This window comes from Rhinolophus sinicus, linkage group LG03 (genome assembly GCF_036562045.2).
Source record: "Rhinolophus sinicus isolate RSC01 linkage group LG03, ASM3656204v1, whole genome shotgun sequence".
In the NCBI taxonomy this organism is placed as follows: Eukaryota; Metazoa; Chordata; class Mammalia; order Chiroptera; family Rhinolophidae; genus Rhinolophus; species Rhinolophus sinicus.
The window spans coordinates 142,712,213-142,739,465 of NC_133753.1; the positions used below are offsets into that span (position 1 = coordinate 142,712,213).

General features: G+C 35.5%; 1 long non-coding RNA gene across 1 annotated transcript in view; it reads right to left on the reverse strand.

Moving 5' to 3' along the window:
* Positions 1 to 1,202: 1,202 nt before the first annotated feature.
* LOC141570414 (uncharacterized) overlaps positions 1,203 to 27,253 on the reverse strand; it is a 44,121-nt gene continuing 18,070 nt past the window's right edge. Inside the window, exons 2-3 of the long non-coding RNA XR_012494419.1 lie at positions 5,392 to 5,555; positions 1,203 to 2,025 (exon numbers count right to left, since the gene is read on the reverse strand). This is a non-coding gene — a long non-coding RNA (uncharacterized LOC141570414). The remainder of the gene's footprint in view (positions 2,026 to 5,391; positions 5,556 to 27,253) is intronic.

The window sequence follows — 27,253 nt, forward strand, 5'->3', positions numbered from 1 at the left end:
ATATTCCCTGTGCTGTACTTTACATCTTTATGACTATTTTTATAACTGGCAATTTTTATTTCTTAATGTCTTTCATCTTTTTACCCCAAACTCCCTCCCATCTGGTGGTCTTTTCTTTCAGTTGTCCCTTCTCAACCCTGCTTCCTGCCAATAATATTCTCTATAAGAATAACAGTATTTACATATGTCATCATCAGTCCACTCTTACTGAGCAAACTTTCACCATGCATCAGCTGTGCTAGAAGCTGGGGCTGCATCAGATTATATGCCATGGTGCCTGTCTTACAAGCTAAATGTAGAGATAGAACCTACATTCAAAAAAACAAACAGTTATAATAATAATTACATGCTGAGTTCCAAATGAGTGATGCTAACAATAAGAGCTATGAAAAGTAATGGAAGGACCAATCGCTGAGAGCTGGGGTGAGATGGTAGCAGTAGAGATGGGAAGGTTGACCTTAATTGTTCGAGTCTTCCTAACATGAATGTTTCCCCCAGGAGAACTTTGAATTTTAAACACTCTTTTGAATTCAATGTTTTGGGGGAGACTTTGAGGTTGAAACAGTTAAATTATCATAGTTTTGTGCCAAATTTGACGTTATCACAGTTGAAATGAAAGCATTTAATTTTGAAAGAAGATTTTATTTTTGGTAGTAAAGTGGGAGCAACTTATTACAGGTTGTTCTCTGCAACATAGCACAAGAGGAACAAGGAGAGAAAGCTGCAAGTGTCTAATGAAGCAAACATATCTTTTATTGGTGAGTGTTATAAGAGCTGAGTGGCAAAGCGTAGTTCACTTTTCATAGTTGGGATGAGAGACTGAACATTAATAGAAAAAGTGGGGAATGTAGCTTTTCTCTGTAAATTGAGTGGTGAAACAATGCCCAATAGTGATAATAACTAGAATGTACTGGGCCAATCATGTGTTGTCTACCATGCCTAAACCTGATCATATCACTTTGAATATCACTTTCCTTCCTGCTTGGGTCGTGTGGAGAGAGGCGGTTAGAGCAGAGATCTGACTGCAAATGGCTGCCAGATGCAATAAAGGAAGTTGCTCTATTATAATTGTAAGATTATATATATATATGTATATACATATACATTATATATATATGTAATTTCTGCATGTACCTCCTTAATGCTATTATCATTTCACCTCAGCAAACTACACACATTAATGAATGTAAGTGTTATGTTCCTATAATAAAGGAGTTCCAAAACAACCTTAAATAAACAGAAGTTTATTTATCTCTAATGTAACAAGCTAATTTGGAACAGTTGGTACCTGTGTTCCACCAACTTTTCTTAACTTGGAATCCTTTCATCTTGTGGCTCCAGCATCATTTAAAAAGTTGAAGTTTGGTTTGCTGACTCAAAAAACAGTTCAGCTTCTGGAAATAAGAGACAAAGACCAGGAAAAGCAGCTTGTGTTCAAATTGGAGACAACTCAAAATTTATATACATAATTTTTACTCAGAACCCATTGGTTCTAGCCTCGTAATGACCATGGCCATAGCCAAAGGAAAAGACGTTCTCAGCTGGAAACTTGAATGGGTCACTAGAGTAGTACGTGGCACACAGTAAATGTTCTATAAGTGTTGGCTATTGTTATTATTATTACCAATATTATTATATCAATTCCCATTTGTTGAAGACTTGTTTAAAATATATACGGACTATTGAATCAAGGGTTTAATTTGTGTCTTATCCTGACCTTGGAAGATCAAAAATATTGTCAAAGACTGGACAACTGACTTTTCTCTTTCACTCCTGCTTCTCCCACAGTCTTTCCCATCTATCTTTCTTACTTCTTAGTTTAGAAACCATATAATCATCCTCAATTCCTCTTTCTCACAACCCAAATCCAATCCATCAGAAAATTCTGTCTCTTTATGTTCAAATAATATTCAATATCCACCTGCCAGAATATCATTGTCATCTTGGTCCAAGGCACCGTCATCTTTCACCTGGATTATTGCCATTGCCTCCTAACTAGTCTCACTGCTTCCAAGGTTTTGTGTCCTGTATGAATACAAAAATGCAAAAGAGGAGAAGTGCAATAATATTTTAAAATAATATTAACTCTATTAATATCTTGGAATACCTAGGAAGATATTTCTAACCTTGGAAGATATTCCAAACGTAAGGGTCTTAATGTTAGGGATCATGTTTATTTTGTTCATTGCTGAACCTTCAAGATTTGGTAGTTACTAAATAGTCAAGGAATTAATGAATAAAGATATACAAGTTTATTTAAAATATTCTCTCTCTAGCTCAGAATACTTCCAGAAATACCTCACAGATGCCAATAAACTCTTCTGGGACAAGACAATTAATATTAGTGCTCCGTGTTACCATGGTCCCATCTGGTAAGCTATCCATCTTTCTATCTGTTTATTCATCTACCCATTCATCTATTGATCCATCCACACCTCTTTCCATCCACCCAACATATCCCCATTGAGCACTTACCATGTGCCAAATATTGTTCTAGATGCTAGAGATACAGTTGTGAATAAAGAAAATATAATTTTTTTTTACCCTAATGTAGGTAGATTCTTTTCTAGGGAGGAGAAACGTCTAATAAGTAATTATATAAAAGTACAATATTTTGCTGATTTTAGTGCTATGGTAAAAAATATTTAAATAAAATGGGGAGAAGGGAGTGCCAGGGGCACTGTGTTATTTTAGAGTGGTTAGGCAAGGCCAACCGGTAGACTTTTAAGCAGAGACCTGAAGGATGAGAGGGACACCTGGGGGAATGTCATTCCAGGTAAAGGGCATAGTAAGTGCAAAGTCCCTGAGGTGGCACCATGCTTGCTGGTTATGTACCAAGGGGCCAGTAAGACTGGAGACGAGTAAGTAGGGGGCCAAACAGTAAGAGATAAAGTCAGAGATGTAGCAAGAGGCCAGCTCACTTGGAGTCTTATGGCACTTTTATAGAGGCTTTTGCTCTGAGTAAGGGGCATGATCTAATTGCTCTATTGAGAATACACTACACAATTGATTGAAAGCAGGAAGACTAGTTAGGAGGCAATGGCAATAATCCCAGTGAGAGATAGTTGTGCCTTGGACCAAGATGACAGTGGCGGAGAGATAAGTAGATCCTGACAAATGAATTTGATGTTATTTGAAGATAAAGAGACAGAATTTTTTGGATGGATTGGATTTGGGGTGTGACAAAGACGCATCAAGGACATATCGTTTCTAAAGTGACCAGGTAGAAGGACGATGGGGAGGATGGTGGGAGGAGCAGGAGTGAAAGGGGAAGGTTCATTTTCTAGTATTAGACAATCATGTGGAGAGGTTAAGTCACCAGTTACATATGTGTAAGTCTGAAGTTTAAGGAAGAGATCTGGGCTAGAGATACATTTTGTGCATCATTGCTGTGTCAAGTGTATTAAATCCATGAGTCCAAATGAGATAATCTAGTACATATAAATAATAAATACATCTTTTTGAAATACTGTAGAAATAATAACTGTCTAAAACTGACTGTGTGGCTAAGGAGAACACTCACTTCAATTTTCAGTGAAATGCTTAATAAAATTTGGATTCATTTCAGCCACTGACTTATGTTTGTTCTAGATCCTGAGGATTTAAGTATGAACAAGATGTGTTCCCAACATTTTGGGAACTCACAGTCTAATGACAAGACAAAGGCGTCAAGTTGTTTTCTAACTCGCTAACAATCTTTTAAGACTTGGGTCAGGAACTGTGACTCAGTGATGCTTTGGGGAAAATTCTCATTCATCATTACATTTTGTAAGGGTTATTACCTCTGAAACCCACCAGAGAGGATGGCAGAGAAGGTGTTAGCTAGAAATGTTAAGCATATGTAGCAGGGATAATACTATTTTAAAATATTACTGCACTTTTCCTCTGTTGCATTTTCATGTGTGGGACGGACTTTTCTAGTCATCCAGAAATATCCATTTTTGTCTGGAAATATTAGGCATGAAATAGACAGAATGGCAAGAGAAATAAAGAGCCAACACTCAGCTTTTCTTTAGCAAAGTACAACTTTTGAGCACCTAGTTAGAAAACAATCTTAAAGACATAAAAAACCTGGGAGGAGAAAAAAAAGATTTCATAAATTCATTGAGATCCCAGCTTAACCACATGCCATGAATACAATGCAAGAAGGCCCTGCAACATGGTGAAAATCCAGCACTTCCAATACAAGGGGAATTGGAAAGACTGACAGAGAGAAGTTCATGAATGTGTAGGACACACACATCCAGATTTCCCACTCCAGGCCAGCCTTGAGGAGTAGCACTGAATGAAGGTGGAGAAGTACAAACATCCAGGGAGAAATTAAAGAATCTTAGTATGTACATTCTAGTGGCCTATTTTCTTAGAACTGACCAAGGGGAGGGTGCAAGCCTTCAGGAGAAGCCAAACTTTATCCCAGAACCATTTTCAACCATAAGCATGGTAGAAGACATGATTATTTAAGTAGATATGAAATAACACCACAGATTTCTCATGGCTACACATAGCTTATAGATTACCAAGAAGTATCATAAGCCTTGGTGAGGAGAGAGAGGGGCTGAGATGATCATTGAACCAGCAGAGACATGGGGTTACAAAGTATAGGCTATTTGAGACCAGAAGCAAATGGATAGGGCCATGAATATCAGCTACGGGAACATGATGTCTCATGTGCCACAACAGACACTGCAAAGGGCCCTACAAACTTGACCAGACCATCCTGGATCAGCCATTCTTTAACTGAGTCCTTCCAGGGTCCAGAGTACAAGACAAGGGACTGTGATTGCAAATTCAGTACTTTTTCTCTTTCTCCAACTCCCACAAAGGAACATAACCCACCTCCCATTTACCCCAGTGTTACTTTGGGATAATTCAAGGACAAAAGAAGGACTCTGGAAAACTGAGCATATACCCCCGCAAACAGACCATTTTGAAATGAAAGATAATATTGAACCGGAAAATAGTAAGAGATATTATTTCTCACATATAATGTATAGGGCAGATGTTCAAAAAGTAAGGTTAACTAAATAATGGAAAATGACTACGGCATTTCTGAAATGCCGTAGTCATTTGGGTTAATGAGCACCTTTTAAACATATAGAATGAAAAGCTTAATTTTATTTGTACGTTTTAATAATGTAGTGACCTAGCTATTAAGTAAGGAACACTGATCAAGGAAGAAGACTGAAAGCATAGAGGAGGTGGTTGGAATAGCTCATGATCAAATGAGGAGAAAGAGAAGACTCATTCCCACTGAAATGAGAGTTGACCACAGAGACTGATATCATCCAAGCTTGTGTCTTATGCTTCTGTGGTTAAAACTATACCAAATAGAGTTAATAATGGAATCCACAAACTTCAAAAAATTCAACATAAGCAACAAGTTTCATATACTTCTCTCCACTTGCAAATTCCATGAGGGACACCTCTGTTGCCCACAGTGGCCAACTAGTCTTATTGGAGATGATCCAGGCTTTGCTTGGTTAACAGTAAGTCAGCGACAAAACAGCAAATGGTCGTCTGCCCTTCAGCCTCTCCCTTCCTAGTTCGCTTTTGTTCTGGTAAAAATAAGAAGGGAAAGAGAGAAACAATAAAGTCAATTTAGAAAAAAATTAAATGCCTCTCCCTTTGTTTTTACCTTACCTTAGAGTAAAACTAAAAAGAAAATTAAGACACTTTACTTTGACTTTGAAATTCAAATCCAAGTTGGGAACATTTGAGAAATAGGAAATCAAGTTGCTGACTTTTAGCATGCCAGAGCAGAATCAGAAAAGTCCTATAGACAAGTCCTCTCTGAACAAAATGTCTCTGTCTATTCATTTAACAAATAAAAGATTCATTTGGGTTAATAAGCCCCTTTTCAAAATTGAAAATATTTGTTAGGAGAATTACAGCTAGTCACAGCCCAGTGAAAAAGGTCATGAGACAAATAAGTTTTCTGGTAATACGTAGCCTTGCCACACTAATGTAATGAGGAATTTTGATTAAGTTGAGAAATATAAGTGAGGGAAAAACCTACTTGCAGTGGGAGCTGGGAAGGAGTGATAGATAAGCATGGGGTTTTGACCCACCCTGAGGGGCCACTGACCAAATGAAGCCACTGGTCAATGGGGGAACTGGGAGGTGGGAGAATTTTTAGGATGTGGAAATGGTCCAAAGGCAATTGTATTCTATCCTGTGTTATCTCCTGGGGAGATAACTCTTCATGCCACAGGAAGCTTATTCTTATAACTAGTTGATCTAAAATGATAGAAGCTGTCCTGGCAAAGTTCATTCTCAATTTTCCCATAATTTGGGAATCATAGGAATAGTTGAATAATTTACGTTATCTTTTGTTTACAATGAAAAGTTCATGATCTTCCTTAATCTCTATACCTACAATGATGTGAGACTGCTGGTTATTCTCCCCAGAGGTGTTCTTATTAAGCAGAGGAGTGGGTGTGGAGAGAAGCTTGTTTCTGGAACAGGAGGAAGAATTAAGAGAAGACTTTGGGGCACGTTTTAAAATCCTGTGTGAGTAATTTTAACTGGATCTGGATGACAATGATTGAACCAGCAAGGTTTCTTTAGATTAAATAAAGCTAATTTCAAGGCCCCTGCTTTCTGTGTTAAGTTGTGTTTTCTTTTAGTGCAACATGCCCAGTTTGAGGGAAAAAAAAGTTCATAAAAAATAGGCATTCTGTGATAAAATAGGTTTCTTAGGAGTAGGAGCAGATACATAGATTTCATTCATTTACCCATTCATTCATTTATTGAAATGACCCTGATTTCTCAACCAAATCAGATGAAAATTGTCAAGACTAACTTAGCTTAAATTGCACCCTGAGCACAATATTGAAATACACAGTTACAGCCAGAATTGGTATGCTTTTTGGCATTTTCACTATTTTCTTCACTATTTTGTTACATCCTTACTGCATGCCAGTTCTGGAGAAGGTCAGGAAAAGGCAATGCTAACTTTGGGATGGTGCAGATGGTAGAAGTGTGTGTGTGTGTGTGTGTGTGTGTGTGTGTGTGTGTGTGTTATTTGTGTGTGCCCTTTAGAAGAGAAATAGAATCACAAGATCTCTGCTCAGGTGAAGAGTCTCATGACTCATCACTCTGTATCTAAATCAGCCCCAAAAGACATAAGGGATCCTGAAAATCCTGGAGATCTCCCTGTAATACTTACCCCTGCCCTTCTATTTAGGTTCCTGTATGCAGCGCTCTTCTGTTTCAGAAACAAATCATTTTCTATTATAATTCAGAAATACTCAGGTCCCCAAACGAACCTGAGATTTCATCTACTCAGCAAAATTTGTATTTGCAAAGCACATGCCTGCTTGCCTGTGCGATTGCAGTTGTTATTCATATAAATGTTGGCAACATTTCATTGTGGGGGTCAATTATGGTCATTTACCATGATGACATAATAACAACTGCAAAAATGTGAAAGCTAAAGTAGGGTTATTATTACTGTTTGTAAAGTCTGTGTCCCAGATGTTCCTGCCAGGAGAGAGAAAAGCTGGAGTGCAGAGATAGCTGACAATTGTGCTAACCATTCAAATCGCCAGTGGATTGAACAATTTGTAAGACGGGCATGTAAAAAAGCTAAAGCTGGCATTCAGGTCGCACCACCTCCCTCACCTTGAACTGCAAGCTTTTTCCTTCCAAGCATGTCAGACAGAAACACTCCCACCTGCACACCCCTGCACCCTACCCCCGGCAGAAGGAAAAAGAAGAAATATAGGCAGAGCATTTGCCTAGAGAGATGGGCCAACAGCCAATGTCATCTCTTGATATATAGCCAAGGAGGAATTTATTTCCAACTAGTAGAGGATTGGGGAGCTCATAAAACTGTATAGCTTCAACCCAATGAAATAAGGTTAGTAAAACACATAAACTCTGATACAGCCCTGTGAAGTATGCTTCTAGTCACCTGCAATTCACCAATGGCTTCGTGATAGATATTCCCAGTACCTGGCTGTTCCTTGTCAGTTGTGACCAGTGTATGCCTTTCAGCAGTGCTCCCCCACCTTCCTTTTCCTCCCTAGGCAGAGGTCTAGTGCTAGGGTAACGAAAGGCTTGCTGATTGCGGACATGCTTAGCAGATCCTACAGCAGATTTCTTGAGTGATAACATTCTGATAGCAAGCACCAGCATGAGACAAAAGCACAATACTTGTCGAATGAAAAATACAACAGCAGTTGAATAGATAAAAAGGTAATAAAAATCCAACTCAAAAAAAAAATTTAGTTCTGATGATGCCTGATTTTTTTTTTCCAATGGAGGAAAAAAAAATCACAGTAGGCAAAACTCCATTTTTTTTAACACTTCACGCATCTGTCAGCATGATGTTGAACAAGTGCCATTAATCAAGAGTGTTGTTATTCATTAGGCACAGTGATGTACTTGAATTGTTACTTTAGTATCATTGTTCAAAGCCTGTGGAACAGCTTTAAAGAAGGAAGGAATTTACAGCGATAGTTGATAGTTTACAGCTAGGACTATCTAAAAGAACTTTTCCGCTATTAACCAAATGTTAAACATGGTAATAATAGTAATAATACCTTGTATTTATACAGTTACTGTCTTCTGAGAAACTCAAAGTACTCAACAAACAGTAGTATATTCACTGTCAACAACATCCTTTTGAAGAAAACTAGAGGGAAGCATTATTATCCTCTTTGCTATCAGGTTCTTTGTGTGCATAGTCATCTCTGATGTGTGCTGCAAGGGAGGTGACAGAAGGAGGATGGGGGATGATGTATGTGTGGTGGTGCTGAGAGTGGATTAAGACTTCTGTGTATATTTTGAAGAACTAAGTCAAAATTAATCCTTTTGCTGAGTGGTTGTGAGTGATTTGGATAAACATGATGGTAAAACCAGTCTCTCCGGGTATTGGAAACTAATCATAGCGTGTCATAATCAGAATGCACCTCCTGAGGAATTAACCTGATGTACCCTTGCTGCTGGGAGGAGGGAGGCCCTCTGGCAAGTGTTGTAACACCTAGAAGCTGGGAAGGTCATGCCCCTTCTCATGTGGGCTAGTTCTGGCCCTGCCCACCTAACTTCAGCTGATTGGACCAAGGCTGGACCAATCAGATGTCTTCTCCCCAGCATTTAGAAATGGATTGGTGGGAATCTAGTGAATCTAATGGACTCCTGAGCTCTAAAGTAACTCAAACCAGGCCTGAGAGGACTCTATTTGGTCAATGTGAAAAAGAAACCTAGAAAAGGGAGTGGGAAAGAAAGGAGCAGGGAGAGAAAACACTTTGGTTTCTGATAGATAATTCGTTTCTGTCCTAGTCAGAACATGTCAGGCTTTCTGGTCTGTCCTGGTACTCTCCAATAAATTATCCAACCAGTTTAGGTGTTCTTTTTTTTTTTTTTTTTTCTGAACAAACATATGATCGCTAACTAAAAGGAATGTCTCAAGATAATTGCATGCAGAAGACTTTTGTAAATGTAAGACTTTCAGTGTATTTCATTTGGTGGGTACTTGGCCTCGACATATCTGATAGCTTTTGTAGGGAGTTCAGCCCAGCAGAGAATATTTAATGAAGTTTATAATTCAACTCTGAAAAGGGTGACTTTCTAGTATGTGTTTTATTAGCCTGTTGTCCTTTCTTTAAATATCATACTATTTTCTTTCTTTATTTGCACCCTCTGCAAAATCAGTGGTTTTTAAAAATGCAACAACTTGAAAGGACTTAGAGAAGATTGACCTGTATTTGTGAATTACTTTGATCCAATAAAACAAGAACAACAAAAATCTCAACACTTGAACCAGACTTTCAGACCTGAGGGGAATGCCAGTCTGCTGAATCATTTAGAAAAGAACTCGAATGCGGTATTGTATCCTAAATTCTTGCTCTCCTGCCACAAGAAAAAGAAGCCACATTCCAATTTTATTCCTCTGCACATCTCCTCTCATTCCTGAAGCATTTTCATATTCACATCTGTATAACAGAACAATGTATGTAGATGCTCAGAGCAGAAAAACAGCAGCATTCATCACAATAAGTAAGCAATAAAGGGCCATTTAAATCCTTTTTCCAGGAGAGTGGACCTGCCAAAACAGTGACCCTGGGAATTTCTTAGAGGCTGCTACAGAAGGCCAAGGACTTTGGAGTGAGATAGGCCTTTCCAGCTTTTTAAAAGAATGACTTTGAGTACATTATTTAAGTTTTCAGAAGCTGTTTCCTTGTCCTCCTTATTTGTAAAAGGGAGTTAACAATAGCTGCTATGTAGGCTGTTGCAACAATGAAATGAAATGATGGTATAAAATACCAGTCACTTGGTTGCAGAAAGAAAGGGAGTTCTGCATATTTTCAGGAGGGCTTATACTTTAAACCTACCATGACTTAGATACCCCAACAGTTACATGATGACACTGAGATTAAACATACATTTTTCCCTAGATGTTTTTAATAATTGAAATTTAATGATTAAGCCTCAAAATAGATTCAAATAAAATGTTTCATAGGGTTGTTTCAACCTGTAATTCCCTCAGCCTGAAAACTGATGATACTAAGGATAACATGACTTAATGGGCAGTAGAGGGACTTCTCTGCACACTTTCATTTAGAAACGCTCCACTTGCTGCACAATTAAAACTGCTCTTTAGGATGAAAGGCAGCGGCTGCCATCTTTGAGCAAGGTAGATATATTTTATTCATATTTCCAAAAAGTTCACTGTTTCTATAAATCTAGAGCCCGACTTCCCAAGGAAAGCCTGAAAGAGCCATGTCTAGAAATTTTGATAGAATTTGGTAGCTTCCATCATTCATTCATTCATTCATTCATTCAAGAAAAAACATTGTAAGATATCTACTATCTTTCAGGTAGTGATGATACAATGATATGTAAAGCTGACTTGGTCCTATCCTGGAGCAGAGGATCTCTCTGTCCCTGTCACTTCAACCTCTGGCCTCTGACCTCACTATAGGCAATCTATAATTTTCACTCCTGAACTTCAATTTTCCCTTGTGCCTCTGTGGGTAGATGTACTTTCTTGTTGGAAATCATGGCATTTAAGATACATTTTAAACTCCTTATCAAGTCATACAAGGCTTTTATAATGTGACCCCAACTAACGTTTTGTAACTTCCTTTTCCCAGCACCACAACAATTAAACTAAACTCCTTGCAGGTCTTCCCTGTGAGTCTTCCTCTCTTTTCTCCCTTCTCCCTTCCCCATTTAGCCCTCTCCTGGAGGTCCAAGATATAATTGCTACCCAGAATTTGCTCTGTGACATCATAGGACAAGCAAAAGCTATCTGGTATTGAATCAGTGTGCCTATGACAGGATCACCTTAGGGTGAAAACAAATCTCAAGGAGTCTCAAGAGAACCACTTAAAGTGGGAGATGGAAGGAGGACTTTGATGAGACTCATTGTATCAGCTGTGCCATCAAGAGTCAAGGTGGGAGCCCTGTCAGGGGGAAGATCACTCAGCCCTCCAGAAGCAATTATAAGCATTGCCCACTCCAGGGCAGCATTGTTTTAACTTTGAACTCCACAGCAGGAAAGAGGCCACATCCTCCAAACCAGGAGTGATGAGCTCAGCTATAGATCAAACAGAGCAACCAGAGGCATTCACATGAAAACCTGAGACCCACTTGTGCTACCATGGAATTGAAAAACTTTCTTCGATGACCAGACATCATTGGAGAAAGAAATAAAGAAGAAAAAGCCTGCACACCTGTATAGTAACTCTCCCTAAACAGCCTTTACTTAGTTTGAAATCAGAAAAAAACTGAGTCACATTAAATTGGCAAGTTAATAAAAAAAAATTGCTACTGAGTGAAAACAGGAACACAAAAATGATGAAATCAGCTAAACAAAACTTTTGTGTGTGCATACATGCACAGAGAGCAATATATTTGACTTGTAATATGTAAATTTTGACTCTACTATACATTTCTGTCTATTCTATTAATTTGGACTTAGCTCATGTTCTGTAGTGTTATTGTTACCCAACCCTAGTCTTAACCCCCCAAATAGATTGTAAACGTCTTTCTATAAAAGTGTGTTTTACCTCTTGAAATGCTCAGATTCTCATGATGTCCTATATAAATGTAGGCTCGCAATGCAGTAAATAAGCTTGGTCATATCCCCTTCATTATTCCACTAACTGAAGGGTGTATGGAAGACTAATTCTGTGAGATTGGAAAAAGCACTGGCATGAGTATTACCGCATTTGCTTCTCCAAATTGAGGAAGTTTTCTTGAAGGAGGTGAGCCTTGAATAGAAAGAATGAGGAAGCTGGGAAAATAAGGCTGTCCATGATAGAATGCTTACGAGAACATTCTAGTATATGAGAAAGAAGCTTGACACCAGGTAAAGAAAGGATAAATGTCAGTGGTGACTGACTTGGCGATCAGAGCAGACAGGTCTGTAGCAGGAAGTAATAGAACTGTTTTGGGAAAGAGAGATGGAAATGTGATGGTCACTGTCATGATATTGATGGCGATGCAGTGTGACCTGGGAACACAGAGGTTTCTCAGTGTATAAAAGAATGACCAGTGGGACAAGGTAAAAATGTTTTGGATGTTTAAAAGAGTTTGAAAAAGAAGTGGGGGTAATCTGGAAAAGCTTTTTTTTATGTGCAGGGGCGTGCTTTGTGCATAGTGGGTATTAAATGTATGTTAAATGTATGAACAAATGAGTTTATACATGAACTGAAATATAAACTTTGATAAGTTCAAATAAAAACTCATTTCATAGATTAAATGAGTTAACTATATAAAGTACAAATAAAAACAAATAAGAGACACAAAAAGATTTATGAATATGTTTATACATAAAATATTATGTGGTATCAAAGTTTTGTTTACTTCCTTACCAAATATCCATTATCTATCACTGAACTGCTTGTTTTTAGCATGACTTAATTCATGATTATAAATATTAATAACGTTTTTTTTTATTGGATGGCAACTGAACTTCAACATATACTAACTACTATAGAGGGCATCAAATAAGACATTGTTCTTCCCCAGTGTGTTTGTAACATAATGTAGAGGGGCCACTTTCTTTTTTTTAACTTAATGTGTGTCCATGGTTCATCAAGCATTTTAATATCCCAAAGGCCAAAGATACACTGCACATTTATATTCAGGTTCTGATATTTATATATTGTAATGTGCTGGGATCCATATTACTCAGTAACACCATCTAGTTCTAAAGGGCAAAGTACATAGAATTCTGAATAAGTCCATCTCTTCTTCTTCTTCCCTAAAGGAAGGAATAGAAAATTGTCAATATTCTTTAGAATTTTAAAGCAGGGGGCAATGTAATGTTCTCTTATTCACTGCTGCTTATACTACTTGATATTAAGGACTCTTTATTTTCATTATTTCAATATTTCTTAATTTGAAGTGAATTTTCCTTTTACTGTAATCAGCAGCAACTGTGATCATTAGAAACTGATGAGAAGTGATGCACAATCTTCATTTATCTTCATTGCCTTTACAGATCATAGGACTTTAGAATTAGAAAGAATCCTAAAGATTATTCATTCTAATAGTTCCCGATGCAGGTCCACAGACTTGTTGCCACAAAATATTAAAAAAAAATAGATACTAAAAATAAAAATTACTGAGACTCATCTGCCGTAGAGTAATTGAATCAGAATATGCAGGGGGTGGTCGGTCCAGATATCTATGACAAAAGGCGTTCTGATAAGGATCTGGACTGGGGATTGGTGAATTAAATTGGCTATTTTTTGGTTAGAAAAAAATGGCTCTCAGATAGGCTAACTTTATTTTATACCTATACCAGTTTCGTGTAGGTAAATGCTGTCAGACTTAGAAATAAAATCTGGATTTACCTTTTCTTAACCTAGTGCTCTCTCTGATAGACCACACTATTTCACATAAGAAAGAATTTACTTGTGAGATATTTCTTAGTTCTAGGCAACCTGGATAATGTCAGTTCAAATCTATTATAATCTGTAATAGAATTCTCTTCAAAGCCAGTTTATAAATTTTGTGAGAAAAAAAAAATCTTACATTTTTAAACCCAGTGGCTTACCTAGGTTGCTCTTTCATTCTATTTTTCCTATTTTGACTCTGGATGACATTTGGTTTTATCATAATTCCAATCCATTATCAAAGGATCACTGTTGTCCTCACATGAAGCTATTTAAAAGTGTGTTCTACAAATTCTGAGTTGGCAAAATATTTGAAACAATAGTATATTATTGGAATTAATGTCTAGCCTCTGTAAAATACTTAGTTTGAAGAAAAACAGGTATTTGAAGCACTGAATTTTGCTCAAAATGATTTAAACAACCCTTTCTAGGCACAGCTTTGTGTAGTCTCACTTTTTTCAGTTTTAAGCAACAGTATGATGAACATCCTCTACATACATCTATACTAGCAACCTATAGTTATTAAAACTTTAAATCTCTATAGCCTCTGACATAACAGTTGTGCAGCTAGGAATTTATACTAACTGCTTTTAAAAGATGAGAAACTCCAAATCATACACAAAGCAGAATGACAGTACTTCCATTCTTACTTATATCCTCTAAAAGATTCTTGTGGCCATTTGATTTGGCACATGTGCTGGCTAATAATGACAGCAATTTAGGGTGCTATCTACCGTATGACTCATATTTTTCTTTCATTATTTTGTCAGTTCAGTTGGTAGAGGTATGCTGCAAATGAAGCACAGTCATAGGTTCAATCCATATGTGTATCATGAGTCATACCACTTAAGAACATCAAAATACATGAAAAATTTAAGGATAAATTTAAGCAAAAAAGTGCAAGATCTGTTCACTGAAAACTACAGAACATTGATAAGAAAAATTAAAGAACTAAACATATGGGGAGATACATGGTGTTCATGAATTGGAAGAATGAATATTGTTAAGATGTCAATATCCCCTATAGAGGCAATGCAATCACAACCAAATTCCAACAGTTTTTTGAAAATAATATGTCAAGCTGATTCTAAAATATATATGGAAATCCAAAGGACCTAGATTAGCCAAACAATTAAAAAAACACAATTCATTCTACTTATTTCAATGCTTAGTGTAAAGCTATAGTAATTAAGACAAAGTGATAATGATATAAGGATAAACATAGAAATTAATGAAACAGAATAGAAAAGCCAGAAATATACTAACATAGCAATTGTCAGTTGATAACCTATAATTCAGGAATTTCCTTTCTAAGGATTTATCTTAAGAGAACAATTAGAGATACACACTAAGATTTATCTGTAAAGATGTTAAACTTTGCATTATTTTTAATAAAAAAATTGGAAATTATAAAGAATAGAAAACTAAAACAATAAATTTTGGTGTATCTATATGATGTAATTATATATAGCTTAAAATATGTATTGCAAAAAATATATATGTATATATACATACATAGTATGATTCCAATTTTATAATAATAACTTAATATATGCAATAAAACTGACAAAGATGGCATAGGTGAAAATGTTAACAAAGGTCATTATTATAAGACTGTATCAATTATAGACATTTAATGCTATAAATTCCTCTAAGTCAGAATATAGCGAACCTTTTCTGTAAAAATACCAGATAGTAAATATTTTAGTTGTTGCAGGCCCTATGATCTCAGCCTCAATTATTCAACTCTGCCATCATAGCTTAAACAGCCACAGACAATATGAGAAAAGTTAGTATGGCTGTGTTCCAATAAAACTTTCTTCATAAAAAATTAACTGATGGGCAAAATTTGGTCTTACTGCTTTAACTCTGTCCCAACATATTTTGATATGATATGTTTTCAGTTAGTTAGAAATGCTAATTTTCCTTTGATTTATTTTATGACCCATGGTTTTATTAAAAAATGTGTTATTTGGTTTTCAAATATTTGGAGATTTTACAGATAGCTTCAGTTATTGATATCTAAATTAATTCCACCATGGTCAGAAACCATACTTTGATTTGAATTCTTTTAAATTTATTGAGACTTGTTTTATGGCACAGAAAATGATCTCATATCTTGATAAATGTGCTGTGTTCATTTGAAAAGAATGTGTATTCTGCTGTTGAGTGTTTTGTAAATATCTATTAGGTCAAGTTGATTGATAGTATTTTTCAAGTCTTCTAAATCCTTATTGATTTTATGTCTAGTTACAATTTTTAACAGAGAGATGTTTAAATTTCTGATGAAAATTATGGATTAATCTCTTTCTTCTTGTAGTTCTATTAGTTTTCTGCTTTCTATATCTTGAAACGTTTTCCTTCTGTCTGAAAGATTTCGCTTAGCTTTTCTTGTAATGTGTGTCTGCTGCTGTTCAGCTTTTGTATGTCTGAGAATAGTCTTTATTAGGTCCTCTTTTTTGAAAGATAGTTTCACTGAGTGTAAAATTCTGGATTGACATTTAAAAATAAATTCTCTCAGTAATTTAAAGATATAGCTCTACCCTCGTCTTGCTTGCATTGTTTCTGACAAGAAATATGTCATCTTTATGTTCACCCTCTGTGTATGGTGTACCTTTTCTCTGGTTCTTTATCAATGATTTTTAAGCAGCTTGATTGTGATGTGCCTTGGTGTAGTTTTCTTCATGCTTCTTATACTTGGGGTTTATTGAACGTCTTAAATTTGCTGGCTTATAGTTTTGATCACATTTGGAACATTTTCAGCTATTATTTCTTTTAATATTAATTATCATTTCCCTTCCTTCCTTTGAGAACAATGGTTATATATTTATTAGGCTGCTTTAATTTTTCTCCACAGGCTACAGAAGATCTGTTAAGTTTTTTGAGTGCTTTTTCTTTCTTTGTATCAATTTGGATAGTTTCTATTGCTGTATTTTAAGCACACTAATTTTTCCTTCTGCAGTGTGTGATTTTCTGTCATTCCATCTAGTGTATTTTGCGTTGTACACAACACAATTTTTAATCTCTATAAATTCCTCTAGGGTCTTTTTGTTTCCTTTTGCATCTTCCATGCCTGTGCTCAACTTTTTCAATTTTCCCTCTAGCTATTAAATACATGGAATGCCATTATAGTAACTGTCTGGTAATTTTGTATCAATTCTTGGTTGGTTTTGTTCATTCTTTTTTATCCTTATTATGGATCGTATTTGCCTACTTCTTTACTTACCTGGAAATTTTTAATCAGATCCAGACATTGTAAATTTCACTTTGTTGAGCGCTGGATGTATCTATATGCCTATAAATTTTCTTAAGCTTTACTATTGTATGCAGTTAAGTTACTTGGGACCACTTTGGTCCTTTTGAGTCTTGCTTAAAATTTGTTAGGCAGGACTAGTTTAGTGTTCTTTGATCCCTACTACTGAAGCAAGAGCCTCCACTCAATGCCTCATGGATTTTGAAGTTTTCCAGTTTTACTGGTGGGAGCAGGCACTATTTCTGACCTTTTGTAAGTGCTGGATATTGCTTCCTCTGATCCTTTCAGGTAGTTCTTTCCTTGGCATCAGGTAGTTTCTTTACATTCATGTGGTGATCAGTACTGTGATGAAAACTCAAGGCAGTCCCTCTGCAGATCTTTGGAGTACTTTCTCTGTGAAGCTTTCTCCTCTCTGGCATTCTGCCCTTTATAATCTAGCCTCCATGGACAACCCAGATTCTCAGCAACATATTCTCAACTCAGAGAGTCCACTAGGCTCAACCTATTTCTCCTAGGGATTGTTCTTATTGACATTTATTCCTGGGATCTATGAAACATAGGAGGTTCCATGGAAATGAGATCAAATAAAATTTTTTTATTAAAAAAAGTCTGCCCTTGCCACAAAATAATAAGAGGCTTTTCACTTGAGTGACGCATTCATAGACACATATCTAACTGTACCTCTTAGCCTCATATACTGCATTATGAATCAAAGACTGGCCTTGAGATCATTGATTTTCTTAAGGAAAATTTCAAATCATCTGTAATGATGCATTGATTTTAAAATGTCACACGATGAGATCTATTTACTCTGCTTTCATTGGTGATAATACAGGTTACTATAACTATGTATTTGAATTAGTATGAAAATACATGTATATATGTAAGCAATTATATTTAAAATCTGTTATATCGGTAGTTCTTAACCTAGTATAGTAGGCCCTTCGTACCCATGGAGAATATGTTCCAAGACTCTCATGGATGACAGAAATCACAACAAATACTGACCTCTATACATACTATGCTTTTTCCTATACATACATACATACATACATACATACATACATACATACATACATACACTTTTTGGCTTATTTTGGCATATCCAAAGTTCCAACATCACCATCACTGCTCTTGTGCTTTGGGGCCATTATTAAGTAAAATAAGGGTGACTTGAACACAAGCACTGTGATACCCTGACAGTTGTTCTGATAACCAAGACAGCTACTAAGTAAGTAATGGGACAGGTAGTATTTATAACGTGGATATACTGGACAAAAGGATGATTCATGTTCCAGGTGGGATGGAGTGGGACAACATGAGATTTCATCATGCCACTCAGAACGGCATGCAGTTTAAAACTTGCAAATTATTTATTTCTGGAATTTTCCATTTAGTATTTTCAGACCATGGTTGACTGTGGGTAACCGAAACTAAAGAAGGCAAAACCTCAGATGAGGGGTCTACTGTATCAAAATCACCTGATGAGTTGGTTTTACCTAAAAGGTTCTAATTTTACCCATGCATTCCAGATAATTCTACTGGGGGTTAACCCACAGGTAAAATTTGGTGGATCAGTTTCTGTTCTATAAAATGGTAAAAATGTGTATTCTCTACCTCACTGGGTTGTGTGAAACTTGGTGAAATAATGAATTCAAATCATGAAATAATGAATTCAATCAGTGGCTGCATGTAGTGAGTACTTAAATATTATAAATATGTAAGATAGATTTTCTTGAGGAAAGATATACATGTATGCAAGAGATAATTTGTTGTTTGTCTTTAGATAGCAATAACTTATACCCATTCTCTAGAATTTCCTGTTACCTTAACCCAGAATAGTCTCTACTGACTGTTAAGTTACTGAGGATTTAGGAAATTAGAAGTTTTCTATTAACAGATGTAAATGTTAGTAATTGGGGATTACAACCACAGTGGACAATAAGCAAGTAAGAATAACTGGGAAGTGGTCTCTGTATGACTCTACAGGAATCATACAGAGTATTTTGTTCAAGAAAGTAAGTCACCAGGGGTGTTCGGGTTAGAAGGTTTATTCATAATATCGCGAGGACCCAAGTGAATCTTTACTCTAGGCACTTTTAACTCATCTCATTTTCTTTTATTTCCTTAGATGAAACCAAGACTTGGATAATAGCAGATAGAGAGAAAAGGGAACACTAGTATTAGAAAAGAGCTAGTTTTCCTAATACTTACCTAGGAATCCAGGTTTTTGCTAGCTATATTAAGTTATAATTCTGCAAAAATGCCTCAGGTGAACTTAAGGTGCAAAACTCTAAAAGCTCATCTGGGAGTATTAGGTTTCTATTAACAGACTCTAGTCAAGTCACTCTTTATTCTCATAATGTACCAGGTAATATAGGTCAGTGATAGAAGTGGGAAAATCCCATGATCAGATCAAGTCCGAAGGTAAAACTGTTTAACAGTGAAAGTGTCCACTGTGAAATGTATTACAAATGAGGAGATCCTCCTCATTTCTTTATGATTGTCCCATAATATGTATGTCTGGGGAGTGATTTCTTTCATTAATAACCACTCTTCCAGAATGTATTGCGATCTTAGATGGTATAGTTCACTACTTTGCATTAGACATGATGGGAATTTCAATAGAAAACGAATAGTACATCTCCCAAATGCCAAAAAATTGAAAAAGAAAAATCAAAACTTAAAATTCTTTAGCAGTGTCCTAACTATATCCAACATAAACAAATGAAAAATTTACTCTTTGCCCCAGATCTGAAAGGTTTCCAATCTACCTTAAGCATATTCAGGATGTATTATTTAGTGAAAAATAAAGTTATTTTGAAAAAACAACAACATAGATCTGATGTCCAAGGATCCAAAACACCATACTGTACACTTATAATTTTCAATGATAGATTTGTTGTTAGTATCAACAAGAGTAATTTTCCCTACTAGTAATTAACTCCCTGAAGTACCTCCCAAATTCGTGATATTGTATAATAATATATACAAATGTGCTTTGGTTAATGACACATAGAATCAATTGTTCTATGTCTAAAAGTAAAGCAAAATAATTAAAAGAAAAAATCATCTGTTGAGACTGAGGCATCACAAGGGCACTTACAGTGTAGATTGTATATTTGTGTAGATTGTAGGAAGACATATTTTATTGAAATAAAGGTAAGAAAATGATTGCAGTAGCTACAAAACTAAAATTGTGTTTCATTTTCAAAACAACTTTCATTTTGATAAGAATGATGTTAGATATTTTTTCCTACACCATTTACCTTAGCTCTTCTCTTTATTATATTATTTGGCAAGGATAAATAAAAAAGCATTTAGTTTACTAAGATGTGTGTAATACCATTTGTTGACATAAAAAATGATTTATAGCATACAACAAAATTTCTGTGTATTAGGTTTAATTAATTATACTTATAGCAGACAATAAATATTTCTGTATATACTAACTATACTTTATTATACCTGAAAACAGATATATTGATTTAAATAGCCTAGCCACAAAAAAACATTGTTCATAAAGTTAGGACATGAAACTAACCACATTCGTTGTTTGGAAAGACATGAAAAACAAATATTTTTAGGATAAAAAATGATTTAAATGTGTATCTATTTTCTCCTTCAATTTCACCACCACTTTGAAAATACTATGCATACATCTTTTGGAGACATAATGTTTTAGTGACTTATTTAACCTAGTCTATAAAGTCCAAGTTTTTCCCCCCACAAATGTTTGTGGTAAGTGATTAAATGCCAGTGTCCAATTCAAAGCAACTATGAATATTGGTTGGCAGCTCGTGAGTAGATGTATTTTTCCTCCTGAGGCAGTTACGCTGTGCACCTCAAACACATTCGACATTAGGCCTATGGAGAAATCATCTTTGTAAGCAGGGTGGATTTAACAGTAGCTTCCTCACAGGTTTATGTGTTTAATTAGCTGACAGAACAGACGAAACAGTAGGGGCTGAAGACTTGCAAGAGAAAATAATGTGAGTGTAGTATAGTTCTTATTGTGTCAAGCACTATTAATAACAAAAAGTGAAGAAGAGAATTAACTGAACTTTTTCATTTTTTAAAGAATCCAAATTTCATAATTCACTTGGTTATAATAAATTGTAGATCCCACAATCTACTCATTCAGTAAAAAAATGCCCCAGTTGCAGACAGTGTATCGGAGTTCAGGTCAGTGAAGCCAAACTGAAAAATAGGAATGAGGTTGTGGTCCTGGCGATGGTGAATGCTACTGAGATTGATGCTGTCTAAATCTAGTTCTCATTTTATATTTTAAATATATAAATGGGAGCTCAAGAAATAGTTTTCACATGTCACATGCTTTGTTGTATCCCAGATATTACATATTTCTCCTATCATTTAATGAAATTATCTTGCATTTTAATATTATATATATATCCAAAATAGTACATTCATATAGTATATATAGTTTATTATAGGAATTATTCACACAAATATGCAGTAGTAATAGCTTATTTCTCATATTAAAACATGGAAATACATTTTAATCAATATCTTTACAACTTGCTACCAGAAGAAACATATGAGTTATAACAAAAACTCTTTAAGAAAATGTTTTAACTAGGCTCAGCACCGAGTTCACTGCTGCAATTTACATGTTAGTCACTGATAATGGTAAAAATGACTTTTGTCAAATTCAGAATTTATTTAAATCTTTTGAGTTAATAGTACTTGATTCAATTTAAGCCATGTGAGAGTTTAGTTTCTTTTCAGATTTTTAAAAAAGGAAAACAGAACATCCTTATTTTGAGAGGAAAAAATAGGAAAGATTCTAGGGATTCTTGAATATTAAATAACTTACAAAACAGGATTTTTGAGGTGCTATTTGCGAATAATTCCAAAATATTTTAATTTAGACATCAACTGACTTTTACTTTAGGATGAAGTACTTAGAAAACTGTTGTTGACAATTGTTCCAGGGTCAAAAAGCAGATGGCAAATGGGGAAACCCTTTTCTTAATCCCACATAATAATTATAGATTGAATTTTATTAGCTGTTTCTTATTAGGTTGGTGCAAAAGTAATTGCATTTTAAAAGGTTAAAATGATTGCAAAAACCACAGTTACTTTTGCACCAACTTAATAAAATGGTCAAAGTATGCCTTATACTTCTTTGTACCTGTGATAAGACTGGCAAGTCCCATTGGCTGTAAAGTATTCACAGTTGAATCATCTGGATTTTACCTGAGGCCCATAGACCTATCGTAGGCGAGTTCCCATAATACAGTGACCAAAACTCGCTCATCAAGGGAACTTATGAAAATAAGGCCTGGAGATGATTATCCATTAATGGAGATCCAAGGACAGATTTGAACACTAAGGATCAGGGAGAACCTTAGCAGTCCTTTGGCTGAAAAGAATTATTTGAGGGAAATATTAATATTCTAAGATATGTCCTATTCAGACCAGAGCAAAGCACCTGTACTCACCTGCCTAGCAGGAACCTAGGGTTTCCAGAATCAAGGAGGGAACCTGGCCTGTGGCCAGAGAAGCCCTATTACATGTACCAATAGATATTCATGCTTGGCTATTGGCTATGGTAACATAGCTAATTTCCTTTATTAATTTGAAGTAAAGATGGCAGGCATATTTATTAACATTCCAGACATCATTGGAAATTTGTTAAAAGCTAAAGCCTCTCTCTCCAACAAAATCATAAAGTTCCTGAAGACCTGGGTATGTGGATATACCTGAACCTCAGGCTGAATCCTTGTCAATCAAGGATTACCACTGTTAACCTTAGCTTGAAAGTCTTGCCTTGTCCCAAGCCATATCTCTGACTTTTGTAATGGTGTCACTATTAAAACATGACAAAAATGGGCTTTTACTTTTGGAGTCAGGCTCTGGGCTGGTAACTTAAGCTCTTAAGGGAAATAATAATTTTAGCTCAATCGTTTTGTGAGCAGTGCAATCAATGCTTGGTAAGTGAATGTACAATAATAATAGAAGTATTTACTGATTGTACTCTAATAGGTGCTTTATACATATTGTCTCATTTAATCCTCACAGGTCTCTGAGGTAGGACTATTATTATCCCTATTTTACAGATGAGGTTAAATAATTTGCTTGCGGCCACAGACCTAGAGTGGTAAATCCAGCATTAGAAACCGTGCCATCTGACTCTAAGCTCTGATGATCTCTGTAGCTACAATGTAGCCATCTTTTAATTCTTCTTTTGGTTGTCTTAATTCTGCTTCCCACACTTCAAGTGGGTGAGAATTACTCAAGAGACAACCTCCCATCTTTTGCCTTAATTCTCCGCTCTACTTCATCTTCTCATTTGCTCTTTTAAAATACCCTACCTTGTATTCTTTTCTTGTAACTTCCCAGAAGAGCCAAGAAAGCGAGACTCGGTGGAGGAGTGGGAGTGAGGAGGTGCTCGTGCTATTTAGATGACACAGTTAGGGTTGGTGAGAAGCAGGAGGAGTCTGATTTTTTTAATTATGGAGATTATTACAGCTCTTTTTTTTTTCATCCCACCTTAATCCTTCACTAAATTATGAATGTATCAACACAGAAGCACTCCTGAATAACTGTTTATGTGTATGATCTAACAGAGGCAAGTCAGGAGAGGTAAGGGTGAATTTGAAAAGACAGTTTTGAATATAGGATGGGAAATATCAGGAAAAATCTGTAACTGCCACCTGAATGAGGGTTGCCCAGCTCTTTCTATTAAAGTATTGCCCACTATTTTTTCTTGTGGTTTGTCTCACTTTAAAAACAGTTGGAAATACTTATTTTTAAGTAAATTTTCAAGATATACATAGAATGAGAAAATTTCAAGTCACCCACCTAAAAGTTCAATACCACCCAGACATTTCTATTACATTAAATAACTAAATAATAATTTGTTCCCTGCATCCAGTAAATCAATGTGAGCTCTTAATTTTATAAAAAATAGACCAAATAATTAAAAGTCAAGACAAAAACATGATTCGGAGTACAGAACTGTACTCCAAATATTAATATCAAATATTGATATTTGAATATCCTTATTTCAGAGAGCTGCTTTACTTTAATAAAAATAATTGAACATCATTAACATTTTGTTTCTCAAAATGGTGTATATGATAGGCATTATCTTTATTTAGAGATTAAGACAATTAAATAGGTTATGTTTTATTCAGGATTTTGAAGTAAATCAATGAAAAATCCAGTTTTACACTAAGAAAATTAAAAAAAAAAAATTGAGACTATCATCCTTAAAATAAAATCTCAAACTGCCACTTTTTTATATTGATTGCATTTTGTTCAAATGAAAGGTATTTTTTTTTAAGTTTTTTTTTTCCCCCTTAAGAGTGAATTCCTAAAGTAGACATTTTTTCTCTGTTTAAGAATGGCATTATTTAATTATGGAACAAGCAAGAAAGCTTTAGACTGACTGACTCACATAACATTTCTTTTGGTACATCTATTTAAAGAAAGTCATGAAGGAGAAAATCACAGCATGGCAGCTATGTTAATGGCTGATGAAAAAAATATAAAGTAGAAGACATTTTTTCTGTACACAACTAACCCTTTAAAACAACTGATTAAATCACTGTATTTGATAACTGTATTTTCCAAAAATTTTCTAAAATGAGTTCAAATGCCCAAACTTGAAAAATATACTCCACAGCATTTACCACAAACTAATAAATTATTCTAAGGTTTATTTTACAACTAACTGACTTTCAAAAAATATTTTTTGTACAGAAATTAAATACAAAAACTAGAAGTGTGGCTGCCATTGCCACTGAGAATAAGATATAAATGTATGTCATCATTTTCAAAACCACACACAGTTCTTATCCCTATAAAGGGACTAGAGAATAGAAACTGCAGCTGTATCCCTTTACTCGTCCATTTGCTTCGTTGAAGAAAAAAAATCTAGCCTCTTTGTTTCCTAACATGCAATGCAAAAACACAATAGTATGTGATTTTCCTGGGGGAAATATTTCCTTTCTTTAAATCATAACATGACCCTAGAAGCCTTGTTTGTTCTTAACTTCCTATTTTGGCATATCAGAAGTTCAAGGAAAAGGTATTCTGTTTCTCTCTCTCTCTCTCTCTCTCTCTCTCTCTCTCTCTCTCTCTCTCTTTTCTTCCCTCTAGAGTGAAGGGTGAACTGGCTAGAAACTACAAGAAAAACTCAACACATCATAACAGTTGTTGGAATTAGTGAGTTGCTGTGGTGATCCGTGGCCAGCTGCTGTCATTTAGAATGTAAGTGCCAGCAAAGCTACAATGGGTACAAGCATCCTCTTAAATAAAAAAGAGAACATTGTAAACCAAACACATTAATTGGCCAAAATGTAAAATCAATAAAAATAAATGAGTTGGGAACCAAAGCAGATGGACACTGGCAGCTTGTCTCTTTTCTTCACCAGAGGTTTTCTGTTTAAAACTATTTGGAGAGATGTAATTATGTAAGCATGATTCTGCTGGTCACAAAACAAACACTATTGCTAGTTTACCATTTTGGAAAATATCCACTAAGCTAATGTGAGATTGACTTACATAACATGTTCTGAATTTGTCCAGGATAAAGAGTGATGGGTGAAAACTTAAGTTCAGGTGTCAGTCATGGGTGGTACCAGTGGTTAGTCAATAAAAATTATTGTTTGAGCCATTAATAGCTTAGCATCTTGCCATTTTGTATAATAGTTTCCTATATCATATAAAATTACTTTGAAGCCTGTGATCAGACATTGTCCAATTTCTTGCTAAAGTCCAAACTGGGTCAAATGCAAACTCCATTTGAAAAATGTAAGATAAAAACAATGTGTTGTAATTGGACGCGTTTGTTACATAGCATGAAAATGCTAGAATCACAGAAACACAGAAATATATTTTATTTTCAAACAAAACTAATAATGTCCATCATTTCTGTTGCTGACAATTATAAGTAGAAAAAAGTTGGCTTTCTATTGATCATTTCAATAGAACACAACTTAATGGTTATACTATTCATATGCTGTCAAGAAACAAGCCTTTCATAAGCAACATCTTTTTTATTCTTACTATGTGCCCCAGATATGAGCTAGGTGTTAACTGGAAATATCATCCCACATTATGCGGATGGTGTTTCTCAAAAAAACACCAGTTTGATGTAAATTGCTCTCAAATGTCCAGGTGCTTAAAGTTATTATCGGTAACATAATCAATGATTGGCATAAAAACATGTCTTTTGTGTCTCATTTCTTTAAAAAAATAACATATACTTTAAAAATAACCAGTTTATATATTCAGGCATGGAGGCATAAAGAGAAGAAACAATAAAAACCCCCAGCATTTGTGTTGTTCAGAACCGTTTTAACATGGCTAGACATAAAGTCAAGATATGGAATAATTTTCAATTCTACCTGTATGATTATGGTACTGGCATCATTATTTTAAGAAAGCTGACTTTTACTCATTGCGGTTCTTGCAATTGCTCTGTCTGTTTCTAGATTGGAGGTGAGATCTAAATTTTCTAAGCTCTTTTTAAATAATTTTCTAATACTAAGTGCACTAATCTCTTAACTTTAACTATGATTGAAACACAAAAAACTAAAGGCTTACCGTCTATGTAGATATAGTCAGATTCAGCCAGGCTAACAATTACAATGGCATAACAGACATGTAGGGTCTGGGCTTAGCACTAGATCTTTACCTGGACCAGGGCATCCATGCGGTGGGCATTGACTCAATACAAACCTGGAAGCCATCTCCTCTGGAAGATGTGGCACAGACCCAAGGGATCTGCTACTAAGTGGCAATGGGTCTCCATTAATGAGAGGAGCCCTAGATGGGACAGCCAGCAAAAGGTGAGCAGGGTCTCAAAAGTAGACAGGGAAGTCTGCCAAGGAATTCTGCATCTTGGCATTGATCCTGTGAATATATACAGTCCATTTGCATGAGGTAAATCCCCACAATTGTTCAAAGACTGACTCCAGCCTCAAGGAGTATTAATAAGAGGAAGAAAACGTCTGGTTCTGGAAAATGAACAACACGCTATAGGCAATGACAAAGACAGATGAAGGCAGAAAAGCCAGTTGACCAAATTGAGGTATATGATCAGAGCTGGTAGGGCTGGAGTGACTTCCCAGAGAGGCAGGCAAAAACTTCTTAAGTGCCGTCCTGGTACAGA